This window comes from Anabrus simplex, chromosome 1 (assembly GCF_040414725.1).
Source record: "Anabrus simplex isolate iqAnaSimp1 chromosome 1, ASM4041472v1, whole genome shotgun sequence".
Classification (NCBI taxonomy): Eukaryota; Metazoa; Arthropoda; class Insecta; order Orthoptera; family Tettigoniidae; genus Anabrus; species Anabrus simplex.
In genome coordinates, this window is record NC_090265.1 from 577,507,712 (window position 1) to 577,524,393 (window position 16,682).

Sequence of the window (16,682 nt, forward strand, 5' to 3'; positions counted from 1 at the left end):
ATGGGAGTCAACACCACCCATTCCCTCATTGTAATCTACTACTAGATTTAGCTTCAGTTTTTCTTGTTTTTGTTTTGACAACAACATAATATGGTCTGTCATGTTGAGTTGACAGCATGTGTGCAGGCTTTTTGTCTACCCATTTTACAGCAAGAAGTTTATTTACCGAAGCAAATTTAAGTTCTCCTTTTTTCTTTGAAGATGGGAGGCATTTTCTATTTACTTTACCTGTGTCAACAATGTGAGTGTTCTTTTGCTGGAGAGTCTTATAAAAAAACTGGCGAACTGTGCCAATTATCCATATACAATGGTCTCCACCTATCCAGGAGGTCCTTACACGACAATCTTTTCATTAAGGAGCAGTTCATTTTTGTCACTAGTACCGTACTTCTCCAAATACAAGATGTTTTTTTTCTCAGAATTTCATGTGAAAAATTACGGGTCGTCTTGCCTTTGCAATGTAACTGTAATGAACACCACTGGCAGCTACCACGCTGCTTTCTTTCACCCCCCACTCTCTAACAAAACTCGACATTCAGCGTCTTTTGCTAGCCGCGGCAGTGGATTGTACAGTGTCTCAGTGTAATGTCACTGGTACTCGGAAAATATTGAAGTGAGAATGACATTCTACTAGCCTCTACAAATAAGTTTGTCAAATCTGCAGAATAGCATCAAAATATTAGGCCTACGGTACTCTCTTGAGCTAATTACAAGATCGATCATAATATACTGTACTTCTGAGCCCCAGCTGCACAGGAAAATGTAATTTGATTTGGAATAGCAAGGATGCAACACTTAGAATTCTTAGTAAGGCTACGGTTAATCAATGACAAAGTTATGATGCGTCTACTGTACCTGACGCTTAGTAAAAGTTTTATGCACAGCAGAAATATTTTCGCAATGGATCGTCATATTTGTAGAGACACGTGGAACACGTATTGCCGGCAAATTTTCAATGGGTTCTCTTCGGTATTACGATGCCTACTTTAAATTTTAAATTAATGTTTATTAAACATGCGGAACTAGGAAATAATTATGCAGCCGCAGGGAAATACCGCATAACTAAAGTCAGTGTTCAACGTTGGCGTAAAGACAGAGGTAGTCTAAAAATGCGTACTGTACTAGAAAGGCATCCAGTGGCCTGCAACAAGGAACATGAAATTGCGAGGTATGTTTGTGACAAAAGCAAGGTTGGAATAGCCATAGCATGAATCTGGCTCACGAATGGGAATTCCCTGAACTTTCAAAGGCAGTATCAGATATCTCTAATAGAAATAATTAGAGTAATAGGTAGGATTTACATGACATGTGTGTGTTTATTTTATTTCTCGAATTCAGTTTGAAATTTGTTATAAATAAAACTAGCAAATGTACCCGTACCTCACTATGGTATTCTACATTGTATTTGGATATTGAAGTAAATTACTGTACATGAAGTGAATAAGATTTTTTAAATTACATGTCTCTTGGCGTTATCTGAGAAACAGCATAGGGAGGTCCACAGACGTTTCCATTGTAAAGTGTGAGTTGCGGAGTTGTGATTATAATGATAGGTCTACTTGTCTACTGCAATTCACAAAGGAGTTGGGAATATTAGTTTAACGGCAGGCCCCATTCCCTACTGCGCGGCCACAATCGATTTGGGGAGTTTTCGTTACAATGGCAGGCCCCATTTCCTACTTTCAGACAGATTAAAGTTGAGAAATTTTTATTATAATGGCAGGCACCTTCCCTACTCCCAGTCAAAATTGAGTTGTGTTGTTATTATAATGACAGACCCATTTTCCTAATGCCAGTCAGCTTACTGCCAGTCCCACAGAGTTGATAAGGCCACTATGCGTAACGTCAGTTACATTTTAGATGGGTAAATTTGTTTATAATGGGGAGCACCTTTGCCTACTGATACACAGAATCGGGTAAAGGAGTTTTGAAAAAAAAAAAATTTGCACGCTCTCTTGCCTTCTCCTAATCAAATCGAGAGGGGAATTATTCATTTCAATGGTACACAGGAGTTGGAGGAGGACCTCATTCCTACTGCCAGTCAAAATTGATGTGGGGAGTACTGATTACAATAGCAAATGCCCTCCTGCTGACAGTCACTATCGATTTGTAAAGTATTAATTACAATGGTAGATACACCCTTTCTAGATGCATACCGTAGAGGCCACTGCGTAGGCTACTTAGAGCCACTGGCAGTGCCAGTGCACTTGAGACTTTGTCTCATTACCAAAAATTGATGCCTGCTTGGCTATCATGGCCAGTGGCTCTAAGTAGCCTACACAGTGGCCTGCACGGTATGCACTAGCCATGCGTCTTGGTAGGTGTGCTAGGTACCAACTGATGAGCCCAACCTAGCACACGGGGGCGAAACGCAGGCAACCAGGAATGAGTTAGCTGGAAAATTTATAATGTCCAATAACGGACCATTTATATTGGTATTATGAAGGCATTTTACGTTGTGTATCCGTGGGTACAGTGAAAGCTATATCTACCATTCCTCAAGATCAGAGGAAAGTATTAAAAGGTGTGAAAAACACGAGATAACAAATATGAAAACCTTTTCTGCTGGGGCTTATAAAATAAGAAGTGCACTGAAGTGTGTGAAAAACACCAAGCAACAAATAAGTTATGAAAACATATGCGCGCGGGCCACTAAAATATAACCAAGTATTATTGTAGATCACACTCTTTCAAAAAAAATGTTAGTAGAAGCCTTTTATTTCGGAGCAGTGGGTTGTAAAACATTATCAGGTCACACTCTTAGACAGTGAATTGGAGGTCATACTGGGCCATGTTTGACTGTGACAGAATGACTTTGGCTGCCATTTTGAAAAACTTCGACCAAGTTGGAACTCAAAGGTGTGAGTTCAACATTTCGCGACCTCTGCACGCTTAAAGATGCGGATGTCAGTCCACTTTCTGAAAGATTTTATTGTTTTCTTCATTAGAAAGGAATTTTACTTTCCCCATATCCATACCTAGGCTATCACAAAACAAATATGCACCATGCTAGTCAATTTCACACGTTTATGTTCCTGATGATGATCGTTGTTTAAAGGGGCCGAGCAGCTAATTCAGATATAGGCTACCATGTCACACGCAAAAAGCTTCACTGTACCACTCATCACAAAATAAATTTCTAACTTCTGAATGGAATACAAAATAAAAGCACAAATAGGCTCACTTTTTCCATAATCACGCAACTGTGGGGACAACTCTTACCCGAGTTGTAAATCACGTTTCTTCCACAAGGAATGACAAATAACATTTTCAGGGCAAGGAAAAATGTGATCATACTCCTAAGTGGTAATAGCAAAAATTTGTGATGCGACAGGTACCTATGTTTATATGTTCCAAATCCAGATACTGTATAGGCTTCCATATCATGCGACAAATTTTCGCTACACTTCACTGTACCACTCAACACAAAATCAATTTCTAACTTCTGAATGGAATGCGAAATACAAGCACAAATATATTCACTGTGTTATTCAGCAATCTTGCTGCTAACCGGCAAGCAAAATTGAACACTCCTGAGGTTAACAGCTTCCTCCCCGAACGTGCAACTTATCCTGTGAAATTCAGGATTTTAAAGCCTTTTTCTGTAATCATGCAACTGTGGTGACGGATCTTACATGAGTTGGAAATCACGTTTGTTTCACAAGGGATTGCAAATAACATTTTCGGGGCTAGGAACAATGTGATCGTACTAAGCGGAAATAGTGAAAATTTGTGACGCGATAAGCAAGGTATTTTTATATAGATTTAATACGATGAGAATCGGGACTCGAATTTATGATGTGCTAAGCGGGAAAATGTGTTAATGAAGAACGTACTGACGAGGTTTCGTTATATTTGTCGTGTGCTAGCCTACGTCTGGTTAGGGACATAATTGTGTGAAGTTGACTAGCGTGGTGCATATTTGTCTTGTGATAGCCTAGTTATGGATACTGAAAATGTTGTGAAATTCCTTACTAACGGAGACAAAATAAAAATCTCTCAGAAAGTGGACTAGCTTCAACATCTTTAAGCACGCAGAGGTGGTGCGAATGTTGAAACTTGCACCTTTGAGTTTCGGCTCGTACATTCGAGCTGATCGAAGTTTTGTCGGATTCAAAATGGTGGCCAGTGTTATTCTCTCACAGCTATCACGTATGGTCTGAAACAGAAGGCTTCTAACATTTGCTTAGAAAGAGTGTGATCTGCAATAATAAATTGATATTTTTATGGATCCCTGTGCAGATGTTTTCATATTTGTTGTATTGTGTTTTTTCACACCTTTCAGTGCACTGTTGTTATCCTATAAGCTCCAGTGGAAAGGTTTTTTTTTTTGTTTGTTATCTCGTGTTTTTCACACCTTTTAATACTCTTCTCTCATCTTAAGAAATTATAAGATATAGTTTTCACTGTACCCGCGGATACACAACATAAAATGCCCTAATGTTGGAAAAATTCATATCTAGTGTTTCCATATCTCTGTTGGATACTTCTTATTTGTGTATTCAGTTGTACGTTTTCTCGCTTAACATGTTCCTTTTCCTTGTCACTGGCACAAACCTCTTAACGAGATTTTACTCTAAATCTGCAACAGGTCTAACCTTCCTCAGTTTATCTTTCTCTATGGTAGGGAGTCTGTACAAAAATGCATAAACTTATGCTTGAATGCAGTGTTGCCAACTTATATTTTCAAGATCCGCTAAATACTACTAACCGGGCGAGTTGGCCGTGCGCGTAGAGGCGCGCGGCTGTGAGCTTGCATCCGGGAGATAGTAGGTTCGAATCCCACTATCGGCAGCCCTGAAGATGGTTTTCCGTGGTTTCCCATTTTCACACCAGGCAAATGCTGGGGCTGTACCTTAATTAAGGCCACGGCCGCTTCCTTCCAACTCCTAGGCCTTTCCTATCCCATCGTTGCCATAAGACCTATCTGTGTCGGTGCGACGTAAAACCCCTAGAGAAAAAAAAATAAATAAAAATATACTACTAAAAGTCTGCTAAAATTCCGCCGAGAAATCCGATCTCAAATAATGGGTAATAATAATAATTGAGGAAAATTCTCGGCCCCCGAAAAACAGAAGATGGATATAGACTGAGGTCATGCAAAGTGACAGAAGAGCTTTCCAACATTGCAGCAGACATCCGCAAAAGACGTCTGAAATTTTATGGGCACGTCCGCAGACTGCCAGCAAGTAGACTGACATACAAGATTCTCACCTACATAAAACATCCAAAAAATATTCCATGGGTACTGGAAGTGAAGAAGGATCTGGAAAAAGCCCAGATGAATTCAATTGATACCGTGGATAGAAACCTCTATAGGAAAAAAAATTAATGGATGAAAAGTGCAACCAGAGAACGAAGTGAAAAAGAAGACTCGAGCAAAGTGGACAGAAGAATGAAAAAGGATCCACGGAGAAAGGATGAGAGCTGTTTGGCAACTCAGAAAACAGAATCGTTAGAGCTTTGTGTGATCCATTGGGTCCATACGCACATAATAATAATAGCAATAATAATAGTAAATGTCTGTACTCACCTGATCTGTGAGTTCCACTGGGATTAACCCCTTGCCTGCGAGCCGGCTAGCTAAAACTTGTAGGCGTTTTACTGCCGGGTGCAAACTAGGCATGGGCGCCCATATGACAGTTTGTAGGGGGGGGGGCTAGACCTGGGGGTTCATATTATTTTTAATATTTTGGAAGATAAATGGCAACTTGTATTCTACGGTACAATAATCCACGGTATACCCTGCCTATAGGGGGGAGACGGTAATACCACTTCTACGTAATACTGACTTTCAAATCGTTTTCTTGAAAGGTAAACATTAGATTTTTGCCTTTCCCTGAGAGCTAGAGGGGGGCCGCGGCCCCAGTTTGCCTCCGTGTATGGGCGCCCTTGAAACTAGGTGAATCTCCTACCTCAAGGGCCACACACAGAACAGGCCAGTTCATTAAACGGTCTTCCTTCATAGCATAAATATAAATGCTACTCTCTCACAGTTTCATTATCTGTCGTCATTCGTCAACTAAGAGATAAGTACCCTTTACCCATGCATTATAAATTTATGATACCACGAACTCATAACATCAAATCCAAATAACATGTTTTCCTCATGCGACTGCTAGCTCCTGACATGAAATACAGAATAGCTCAGAGAAAGACTGGAGTACGTTTAAAAAAAAGTAAAATGGCTAAAACGTTAAATTCTGTTATAATAAATCTAGAATTCCGCCAAAAAATCCGCTGTCCGCTAAATGGTATATTTCTCTGCCGATGGTCTTCTAATTCCGCCTCATTTAGCGGAAAATCCACTAAGTTGGCAACACTGCTTGAATGGCATGGATTCAGTAAAAATAGCTGTTTCTATCACTCCACATGTTGGGTTTTTCTTTTTAAATTTTTTATTGTGGCATTAGTACACTCAGAACAAAGTGACCTTTGAACACATCCACAGTGACAGGAAACCAACGTTGTGCCTCATATGTTTTACTTCTTTGAGGGGAATTTGACAAAGATTCAAGACATTTTACATGCATAAGCATTGGTTTCTTTTGTTACATGATTCCAGAACTGTGGAGTTAGAAATTCATTTACCATCTACAGTTTTGTTGGATTATCTCCTCACCTTCCTTTACCACGGAGTGATTTTCACAAACTGGATTACGTGTGACATCAGTAGGTTTATTAGCAACAAAGTTCCCAGATCTACTCATTACTAATATTCTGACCTGTTGTTGTTGTCTCATCTCTCGAATTATCCATGTGCGCTGGCTCCTGGGAACTCAAATCAGATTAACTTTCACACCTTGAAAATGAATTATTTTCACTTCGCCCACTTTCACTGTTACTCTCAACATCACTACTTTCAAGCCACCCATGAATAATATCATTTGTGTCACTCCAGGCCACTGCCATTTATTTTACAAGTGACACATGGTGAGGTGCATTTTATTTTTTGTATTCCAGAAGCAAGTAATCATTTACATAATAAAAATGAGTTCCAGGTAGCTCCTGACATCTATTGGTCAGAGCTTTAAAACATGTTGTCTTTTTTTAATTTTTATTGTGGCATTAATACACACAGAACAAAGTGACCTTTGAACTCATCCACAGTGACTGGAAACCAATGTTGTTCCTCGTATGTTTCACTCCTTTGAGGGGAATTTGACAAAGATTCAAGATATTTACATGCATAAGCATTGGTTTCTTTTGTTACATGATCCCAGAACTGTGGAGTTAGAAATTCATTTACCACCTGCAGTTTTGTTGGATTATCTCCTCACCTTCTCTTTACCATGGAGTGAGTTTCACAAACTGGATTACATGTGACATCAGTAAGAGTGATAGAAACACCTATTTTTACTGAAACCATGCCATTCAAGCATTTTACATCAGTAAATAGGTTTATGCATTTTTGTACAGATTCTCTACCATAGAGAAAGATAAACTGAGGAAGGTTAGACCTATTGCAGATTTACAGTAAAATCTTGTTAAGATGCTTGTGCTGGTGACAAGGAAGTATTGTAAAGAAAGGAATAGAATTGAGTAATTTAATAGATATATACTTACCAGATATTGTAATAGGAGTTGAATCATGGCTGAGAAATGATATAATGGATGCAGAAATTTTCTTGCGCAACTGGAGTGTGTATCGTAGAGATAGGATAGGAATCGTAGGAGGGGGAGCATTCATTATGGTGAAAGAATAATTTGTAAGCTACGAAAAAGTTCAAATGACAAACATGAAATTCTAGGTGTAAGGCTCATCTCTAAAGATAATAGCCAACTTGATGTCTTTGGAGTGTAAGACCGGGAAAGGGTAGCGGTGACGCTGATTCAGAATTATTTGATAAGATAATCGGCTATGTGGGAAATGATAGGGAAAGGAAGGTGATTTTAGCAGGTGATCTCAATTTACCAGATGTCAATTGGGAAGGTAATGCGAACGACAGGAACCATGACCAACAAATTGCAAATATGTTAATATGGGAAGGGCATCTGATTCAGAAAGTGATGGAACCAACCAGAGGGAAGAATATTCTGATGTGGTGCTGGTAAAACCAGATGAGCTCTATAGAGAAACCGAAGTAATAGATGGTATTAGTGGTCACAAAGCTGTTTTGTGGTAGTTAAAAATAAATATGAAAGAAAGGAAGATATTAAAATTAGGATTATTAGGCAGTGCCATATGGCTGATAAAACAAACATGAGGGAGTATTTAAAAAGTAAGTATGATCGGTGGAAAATAGTAAATAAAAATATAAACAGACTCTGGGATGGGTTTAAAGCAATTGTTGAGAAATGTGAAAATAGGTTTGAACCTTTAAAGGTGGTACGGAATGGTAAAGATCCACTATATTATAACAGAGAAGTAAAGGGACTAAGAAGGAGGTGCAGGTTGGAAAGAAATAGTTAGAATCGGCTGTGGATGTAAGGAGAAATTGAAGGAACTTACTCGGAAATTGAATCTAGCAAAGAAGTCAGCTAAGGATAACATGATGGCAAGCATAATTGGCGTTCATACAAATATTAGTGAAAAATGGAAGAGTGTGTATAGCACTTTAAGGCAGAAACAGGTTCCAAGAAGGACATTCCATGAATCATTAATGAACAAGGGGAGTGTGTGTATGCGAAGATCTTCAAAAGGCAGAAGTATTCAGTCAGCAGTATGTAAAGATTGTTGGTTACAAGGATAATTTCTAGATATAGGAGGTGACTAATACTAAAGAAATATTAAAATTTACCTATGACAACAATAACATTTACAGTAAGATACAAAAGTTGAAAACTAGAAAAGCAGCTGGAATTGATATGGCAGACGTGCTAAGTCTCCCGATTTAAGCAGGAGACTCCCGATCTCCCAACTGCCGGGACCTCTCTCCCGATTTTCAGAGCATTATCAGTAATTTTCACATTATTTTAAACTCCTGCGGATTTCCTCGTTCTGTCGATATATGGCTGAGTATGGTTGGTCGATAGTAGTACTAATAATGATACCAGATGGCAGTATGGGGCACGGTGGCCAGTCATGTGCTCCTCTTTGGTCTATAATACAGTCATTCCCTTTGCAAGCGAGTCAAGCGAGTAACCTAACCTCAGAAGTAGCATGCCATAGTTGTCTACCCAAGCCAGGACCTGCAGAAGTGCTCGTGTTGTGTCTTAATATTCTTTTTGGCCAAAATGTCAAAAAAGAAATATGATGCAGTGTTAAAAGTGCTTGTAGGGAAGAGTTTCCATGTTCGAGTGAATCCAGGAAGGGACCAGCGTTCACATTCTGTACTATATGTAGGTGTGATTTTTCAGTTGCACATGGTGGGAAGTGCGATATACTTGAGCATTGCAAACGAAAAACATAAGGAGAGTGTCCAGTGTGTAGAAAGAAACCAGAAACTGAACTTTTCATGTAAAAACAAGATGTATATCCTGTGATGAATGCCGAAGCATTATTTACGTCATTTATCATAGAACATAACCTGCCTGTAAATTGCGCCGATCACCCGGGACCTATCTTTCACAAAATGTTTCCAGATTCGGAAATCGCTAAATTATATGGGTGTGCTAGAATGAAAACAGCGGCTATCATTACAGAAATGTGCATGGAAGAAAGGGCAAAAATTGTATCACATTTGCAGGTGAATGTATTTTCTATTGCTACTGATGGTAGCAATAAAAGCGACTTGAAAATATATCCCATTGTTGTAACATTTTTTAGGCCTGAACTCAATGAAATTCAGAGTTGTCTACGCTCTGTGCCTAATTTAGAAGGTGATGCTACTGGAGCTAACATTGCAAATCTTTTGCTCTCAATTTTTCAGGAATTCCTCATTCCATTAAAAAACTGCGTAGCTCTTGGTGCAGGAATGGTGTGCCACGATGTTTGAAGTGGGAAAATAGTAACATAATCATCGTAGGCTGTTCTTGTCACCTAATTAATCTTGCTGCAGAGAAGGGTGCGGTGTACTTGCCTGTAAATGTAGATGAAAGTATAATTGATATATTTTATTATCTGGAAAGGAGTGCAAAGAGGAAAGAAAAGTTCAGAGAATTTCAGACTTTACACAACACAGAGATCAGGAAAATTCTGAAGCATGTTCCTACTCAATAGTTATCACTAGGAAGGTGTTTAGATAGGATTTTGCTGTATTGGGACCCTTCGGTTACTTTATTTTCAGGAGTGAAATTGTGAGTAAGGATTCTCCGATGGGAACTTTGAAGACTTACAAAATTCCTAAGCACAGTTTAAGTGCAGATGTGTCTTGTTTGTCTGAAAAGGTGAAGAATTGTCATAACATTTCACCACACTCCTCAGTTAAAAGGAAAATCCAGTCATCAGTTTCACAAAAAAAAAAAACTACTGATGACACTAAGAGCCATGCATTGTCACGTGAAGGACTGTTCATGTTCCTTTCATCAAATTTACATAAATCTTTTTGCCATTTTCTCTCAAGTTTTATGGATATCTCTGAGAATCCGAATGTAGCTTTTCAGCCAAGTATGCTTCACATCTACTTACTGAGGTCTGTTTTGGATGAACTGTTGAAGAATGTGAGGGCAAGGTTTGTGAAACCACACATTATTAAAAGCTCCTCCTCTCTCCGTGATGTAGATAATCATACTCCAGCAAATCAAAAGGATGATTGTGATCTGATGATAGGGAACTCTGCATTTGTTTTAGTGAACACTTTGAAGTCTGAGGAAAAGTGCATATTCTTTAAGTCTGTTAGAAAGTATTCTCTTCATGTGACTACATAGTACACAAATATCCATTTAAAGATGAAGTTTTAATGAATGCAGAAGTTGCAAATATTTCTGCTATAAGTAAGGCTTCATTTTCTAGCCTTAGATTTTTCATTAACGAGTTTCCGAACATTCTGACTAGTGAAATGGAACATTTGGATAAAGAAACTGATATTCTGCACTCCCAGTTCTGTAACTTTCAGCTCGAAGAAACAGACCTGGCAAAAGGAAGAATTAATGTTTAATGGGCATTGGTAGGTCAGATGAAATCTGCTGATGGTAATTAAATATGACAAAAAAAAAAAAAAAAAATGAAACTACTGATGACACTAAGAGCCATGCATTGTCACGTGAAGGACTTAATTAAGGCCACGGCCGCTTCCTTCCCACTCCTAGCCCTTCCCTGTCCCATCGTCACCATAAGACGTATCTGTGTCAGTGCGACGTAAAGCAACTAGCAAAAAAAAAAAAAAAACAAACAAAAAAAACCAATTGCCTTAATTGGATTTTAAGTTATAAGTGGTATGTTCCAAGCTGTCAGTGGAGAGATGGCGTGGAATGACATCAGTAGACGAATAAGTTGTCTTGAAAAGTAGGAAAGATCACAATATGAAGATAAAGTTGGAATTCAAGAGGACAAATTGGGGAAAATATTCGTTGATAGGAATGGAAGTTAGGGTTTGGAATAACTTAACCAAGGGCGATGTTCAATAAATTTCCAATTTCTTTGTAATCATTTAAGGAAAGGCTAGGAAAACAACAGGTGGGGAATCTGCCACCTGGGTGACTGCCCTAAATGAGGATCAATAGTGATTTGATTGATTGATTTAGAACAAACCTTGTTGACTCTGACTGTAAATGTGTATTCGTAGCTAGCCGCGCGCGAGGATGGAAGTGTCTGTCAAAGTATGTTTGCATGTCTCATTCAGTGTCATGACTCAGCTAAGGACCCCGTGATCATGAATACACACTCTCAAATTGAGAGCGTCTAGGCCCCCTTTTAGTTGCCTCTTACTACAGGTTGGGGATACTGTGGCTCTTATTCTACCGCCTCCACGCACAGCGGGTGCCAGGTCAGGAATTTTTACCAGCATCTGACGGCTGGTTAGAGTTCCACTCAGCCTACATGTTTACACTTCAGGAGCTATATCACGGTGATATATCAGCCCTGGTCTAGAAAGCCAAGAACAATGGCTGAGAGCATTTCTCGTACTGACCACATGACAACTTGCAATCTGCAAGCCTTTGGCGCTGTTACGCCATGGTGTTTGGTTTGGACTTATTAGCCCAATCTTGGCGTGCAGCATACATCAACACAAATCACGGAGTGGGTGGGGCTGAGATTGGCAGAGCTTCCGTGCTTGAGATTTAGCTTCTTCATGTCTACGTTGTTCCTTTTCAAACAAACTGATATAGAAACAGTGTAGTGCAAAAGTGTACAATTCTCAGCAAGTGTATCCCAGGTTTGAGTGTTGAATCCAGCTGTCTTCATAGTATGCTTTAACTGGTCCTTGAAACACCTCAAAGGGGCTGTATGATGTCTTGTGCCAGAGTAGGAGACCTGGTATCATTCGTGCAATGGACATGCCCATATCCTTCTGAAGCAATGGCCAATGATAGTAGCGTTAATGTTTATAGCATGTCTTTCTCAAGAACCGCAAGATCGGTGATGCGTTCTTCCCATTTGATGTTTAAGATGGATCTTGGTTTTTGCAGATTGAAGCACTCTAGCTTTTTGATACTCAATTGTAGTGTGTCCAAATTTCACAACTGTAAAGCAGTGTTGATATGACAATAGCACAGTAAACTATGATTTTGGTATGCACTGTAAGGTCTTCATTCATGAAGACACAATGGGATAAATGTCCAAATGCTTAGTGGGCAGCACCAATTCTCCTATCCACATCTTGTGAGCAGTTGGCATTTGTTGAGAGGATACTTCCTAGATATAAAGAGTGGTCGACCTGCTCCAATGTAGTATCCGCAATGCAGATAAAAAATAACCTTGATATAAATGTCCATTCAATTAAAAATAAATCACCATCTAACATGATGTTCTGACAAGTCTAAAAACGAAACCAAACCCCACGGCACTTACGCCCTTGAAAGGACTTTGGCCTGTCCAGTGACCGCTGCTCAGCCCGAAGGCCTGCAGATTACGAGGGGCCGTGTGGTCAGCATGACACATCCTCACGGTCGTTATTCTGGGCTTTCGAGACCGGGGCCACCATCTCACCGTCAGATAGCTCCTAAATTCTAACCATGTAGGCTGAGTGGACCTCGAACCAGCCCTCAGGTTGAGGGAAATATCCCTGACTTGACCGGAAATCGAACCCGGGGCCTCCGGGCGAGAGGCAGGCACGCTACCCCTACACCACGGGGCTTGCTCTGACAAGTTTACCCTCCAATTAATGCAGTATATTGTAGGGATGTAGAGTACATCTTTTGGCAAAACTTAAGCTATTGCAGTTGGTGATATTTCGAAGTTGGAATTTTTAGTCTGGTTTCGTACGTTTGTTTATCATATAATTCACGGTTGATTTTCTTTGGCTGTCATGGCAGATCACAGATTTGATCAGAGAAATGAAGTTTGTATCGTATGGTTCCTGAAGGACTGAAATTTAGAAGCTTCAAGTCCCTGACAGAATAGAAGAGTATCTTTGAAGCTTTTTAATCTGCGTAGTTCACAAAGAAATCATACGGAATAAATTTTGCTTCAAGAGGGAAAGGTTTCCTTCGGTCCTCTTTTGTCACAACTGTATAATCTGATGGAAGGTGAATGTCTCTATTCTTTAGCTTGAGTTTAATCATAGCATGGACAGAGTCTACTTCCATCTGAGTGTGGCCTGTCACCAAATACTCATGCTTAATCTCAGTACTGCATTATGTTTAATTACAAACTCGAGTAAGGCTTTTGCAAGATCATTGCGTTTGTTTTGATGTCCACAGCTGTCGCTCCAAATTAGTACTTTTGTATTCAAATAGTCAGTCAAGCAAAAAGCAAAATTTTATGCAAGAAGTTCACCTTCATACTTGGCCTACCAGTAACAAGTACAGTGGCTGGAGGATAAATAATAAATTGTGTAACTTTGGACACACATCTTCGTCTTATAATGCAATGCACTAGCCTTTAGGTTTGGACACAGTTTGACTGACTGTAAGCACTTCTGTATTTTTGTCTTCATTTTGAAACAGTTCCTTATTCCATCTCTTATCCTATCTTCTATCTTCTCCTCTCTTGCAACTTCCTTTTCAAAAATGTGCTTCATCCATTTTTCTTCCACTAAATTTCCTGCTTGATAATCACAGAATATATCACATTGATCCTTTTTCAGTTGATGGAGAGCAATGTTCGCGTGGTCTGCTAAGATGTAAAACATGTTTCCTTCCATCTGATACACATTTCTCTTTGTAATGGTGCTTCCTATTAATAACCATTTCAAGATGAAAATTTGTGGTGTTTTTCCTACAGAAGTGAGCCAGAAGATATGGGAGATCCTTTGGAAACTAACCGCATACACCTTATTGGATTTCTTCCAGGTATATTTGGTGGTGTGTATTTTAATGTGAATTCCATCGTAAAAGTCTTTGACCAATTACGAACACACCATTCTTTCAGAGAGAATGTTTGTAGAAACATTTACTTGCATACATAATGTCTTATTCCCCAGTTTTAATTATTTCAAAGTGCCTGTCTTCTATCACCAGCATTATCCCTCTTTTGTTTTGTTGGCACTTACTCCACCAACAACTTGATGTACAGTTTCTTTTTGCTGAAGCTCAATTTTTTCCAGAAATTGGAATGCAACTCCCTCTAGGCATCCTCAGAACCATTTTGATATTTCACAGGATAATTTGGTGCATCTTGGACTAATATTTCTAGTAGGTCTTGGCACGTTTTGAATCAATTTGTAGTCCGTACTAGAGTTTTGTCAGTAGCCAATGTATTGTTCTCCTGTTATTTGAAGTCTCATACTAATTTTCTCCCCATGTGGTGGGAGCAGTAGAATAACACCCAAGGTATTCCCTGCCTATCGTAAGAGGTGACTAAAAGGAACCACAGGGGCTCTCAACTTGGGAGCGTGGGTTGGCAACCAGGGGGCCCTTAGCTAAGTCCTGGTATTGCTTCCACTTACTTGTGCCAGGCTCCTCACTTTCCCGACTCTGTTAGATTCCAAGTGTTAGAGAGTATTTTATTTTCACCCCCTTCGTGAATCTAGTCTTTTTTTGGCGATATCTGCATTTTTCTCTCTGACTAATATTATACAGAGGATGGTTGCCTAGTTATACTTCCTCTTAAAACTGCCACCACCACCACTACTCCTCTTCTCTTACTCTTTTCCATCTTTTTTACCTGAATTATCACCTTTTTTCCTTCATTTCTTTACTTCACTAGCCGGTTCATTCAAGACGTTAGCTTCTCTTATATCACGCACGATAGGTGGAATAACAGATAATATTTGGTCACTCTCAGTGTCATTGTCAATAGGAGAATCATCTACATTATCTCCTTCGGTAACAGCGAGGGTATTTTAAGTGTCTGAACGAGTGTTGCATTAGCATCACTGTCCTGATGGATGTTGACATTGCCAGCGTTGTATTCATAGTAGCATTCTTGATTAGTAATAAATTTTGCCAAGTTGATATTGGAATCAACTTTCTGAATATCATTCCCTAGCCCAGCCATTTCAATTACCAATTCTGCTTTACCATTAAGTAGAGGTATAATTTTATGCTGGCCCCGTGGTGTAGGGGTAGTGCCCCTGCCTCTTACCCGGAGGCCCTGGGTTCAATTCCCGGCCATGTCAGGGAGTTTTACCTGGATCTGAGGGCTGGTTTTAGGTCCACTCAGCCTATGTGATTAGAACTGAGGAGCAATCTGACGGTGAGATAGTGGCCCTGGTCTAGAAAGTCAAGAATAACGGCCAAGAGGATTCGTTGTACTGACCACACGACACCTCCGTAATCTGCCTTCAGGCTGAGCAGCATTTGCTTGGTAGGCCAAGGCCCTTCAGAGCTGTAGTGCCAAGGGCGTTGGAGGTATAATTTTCTTCAGTAGTGAGAGGATGGATCCTCAATAGTTCTGTCATCAGCTATCATAGATAGCTGAGGCATCACCTTAGAGGTATACTGAGCGAATGAGGAGTGAGGTAGTTTCCCCTTGCTTTCCTTGCTAAGCCAGATGCTGCTGTTACATATCAGTCTGCCAAGTCCACTGAAATGCACGCACCAACCAATACTGTGAGAGTCGTAACAGGGAGTGGCCGCTTAAGAAATGGCATAACTTTCATCGCTCATATCCCAATCACTTTCTATTGTCAAAGCCAGGATGAGAATGAGACAGGTCGGTGAACATAACAAATTTGCTCTAGCTCATACCAGAAGACATAATGCACTATAATGCACTTTGCCAGCAAAGGTAATCTTTTATGGTACAGAAATTAAATTAGAAATTTGTACAGAATAGACAATACTGAAATTATTGCTCATCTGCTGTACATGTTTCCTTAACAATAAAGTTTGACATACTGTGAATTCATATGAAGTGGCATGTTAGAATGGGCCAAGTTTGCTTGATATTAAAGAACAGTATGAGGAGCGATTTAATGAGGAGACATGAAATAACAAAGCAGTATTAGCTGTCGTTCACAAGTTCTATCATATGGGATCAGTCTTAAGCTAATGAAAGGGGACAACAGGGTGCCCGAGAACCATCACCACAAATGTGAATCATGGACGACTTCTCCAACAGGTGTTACAGTCTCCAAAGCGTAGCCTACAATGAACGACGCTGAAATTCGGATTACCGAGCTCGATAGCTGCAGTCGCTTAAGTGCGGCCAGTATCCAGTATTCGGGAGACAGTAGGTTCGAACCCCACTGTCTGCAGCCTTGAAGATGATTTTCCGTGGTTTCCCATTTTCACACCAGGCAAATGCTGGGGCTGTA

The 16,682-nt window shown here is 39.8% G+C and overlaps 1 protein-coding gene across 2 annotated transcripts in view; it reads left to right on the top strand.

Moving 5' to 3' along the window:
* Positions 1 to 16,682, top strand: part of Psa (puromycin-sensitive aminopeptidase) — a 165,546-nt gene that overhangs the window by 34,067 nt on the left and 114,797 nt on the right. The window lies entirely within an intron of this gene.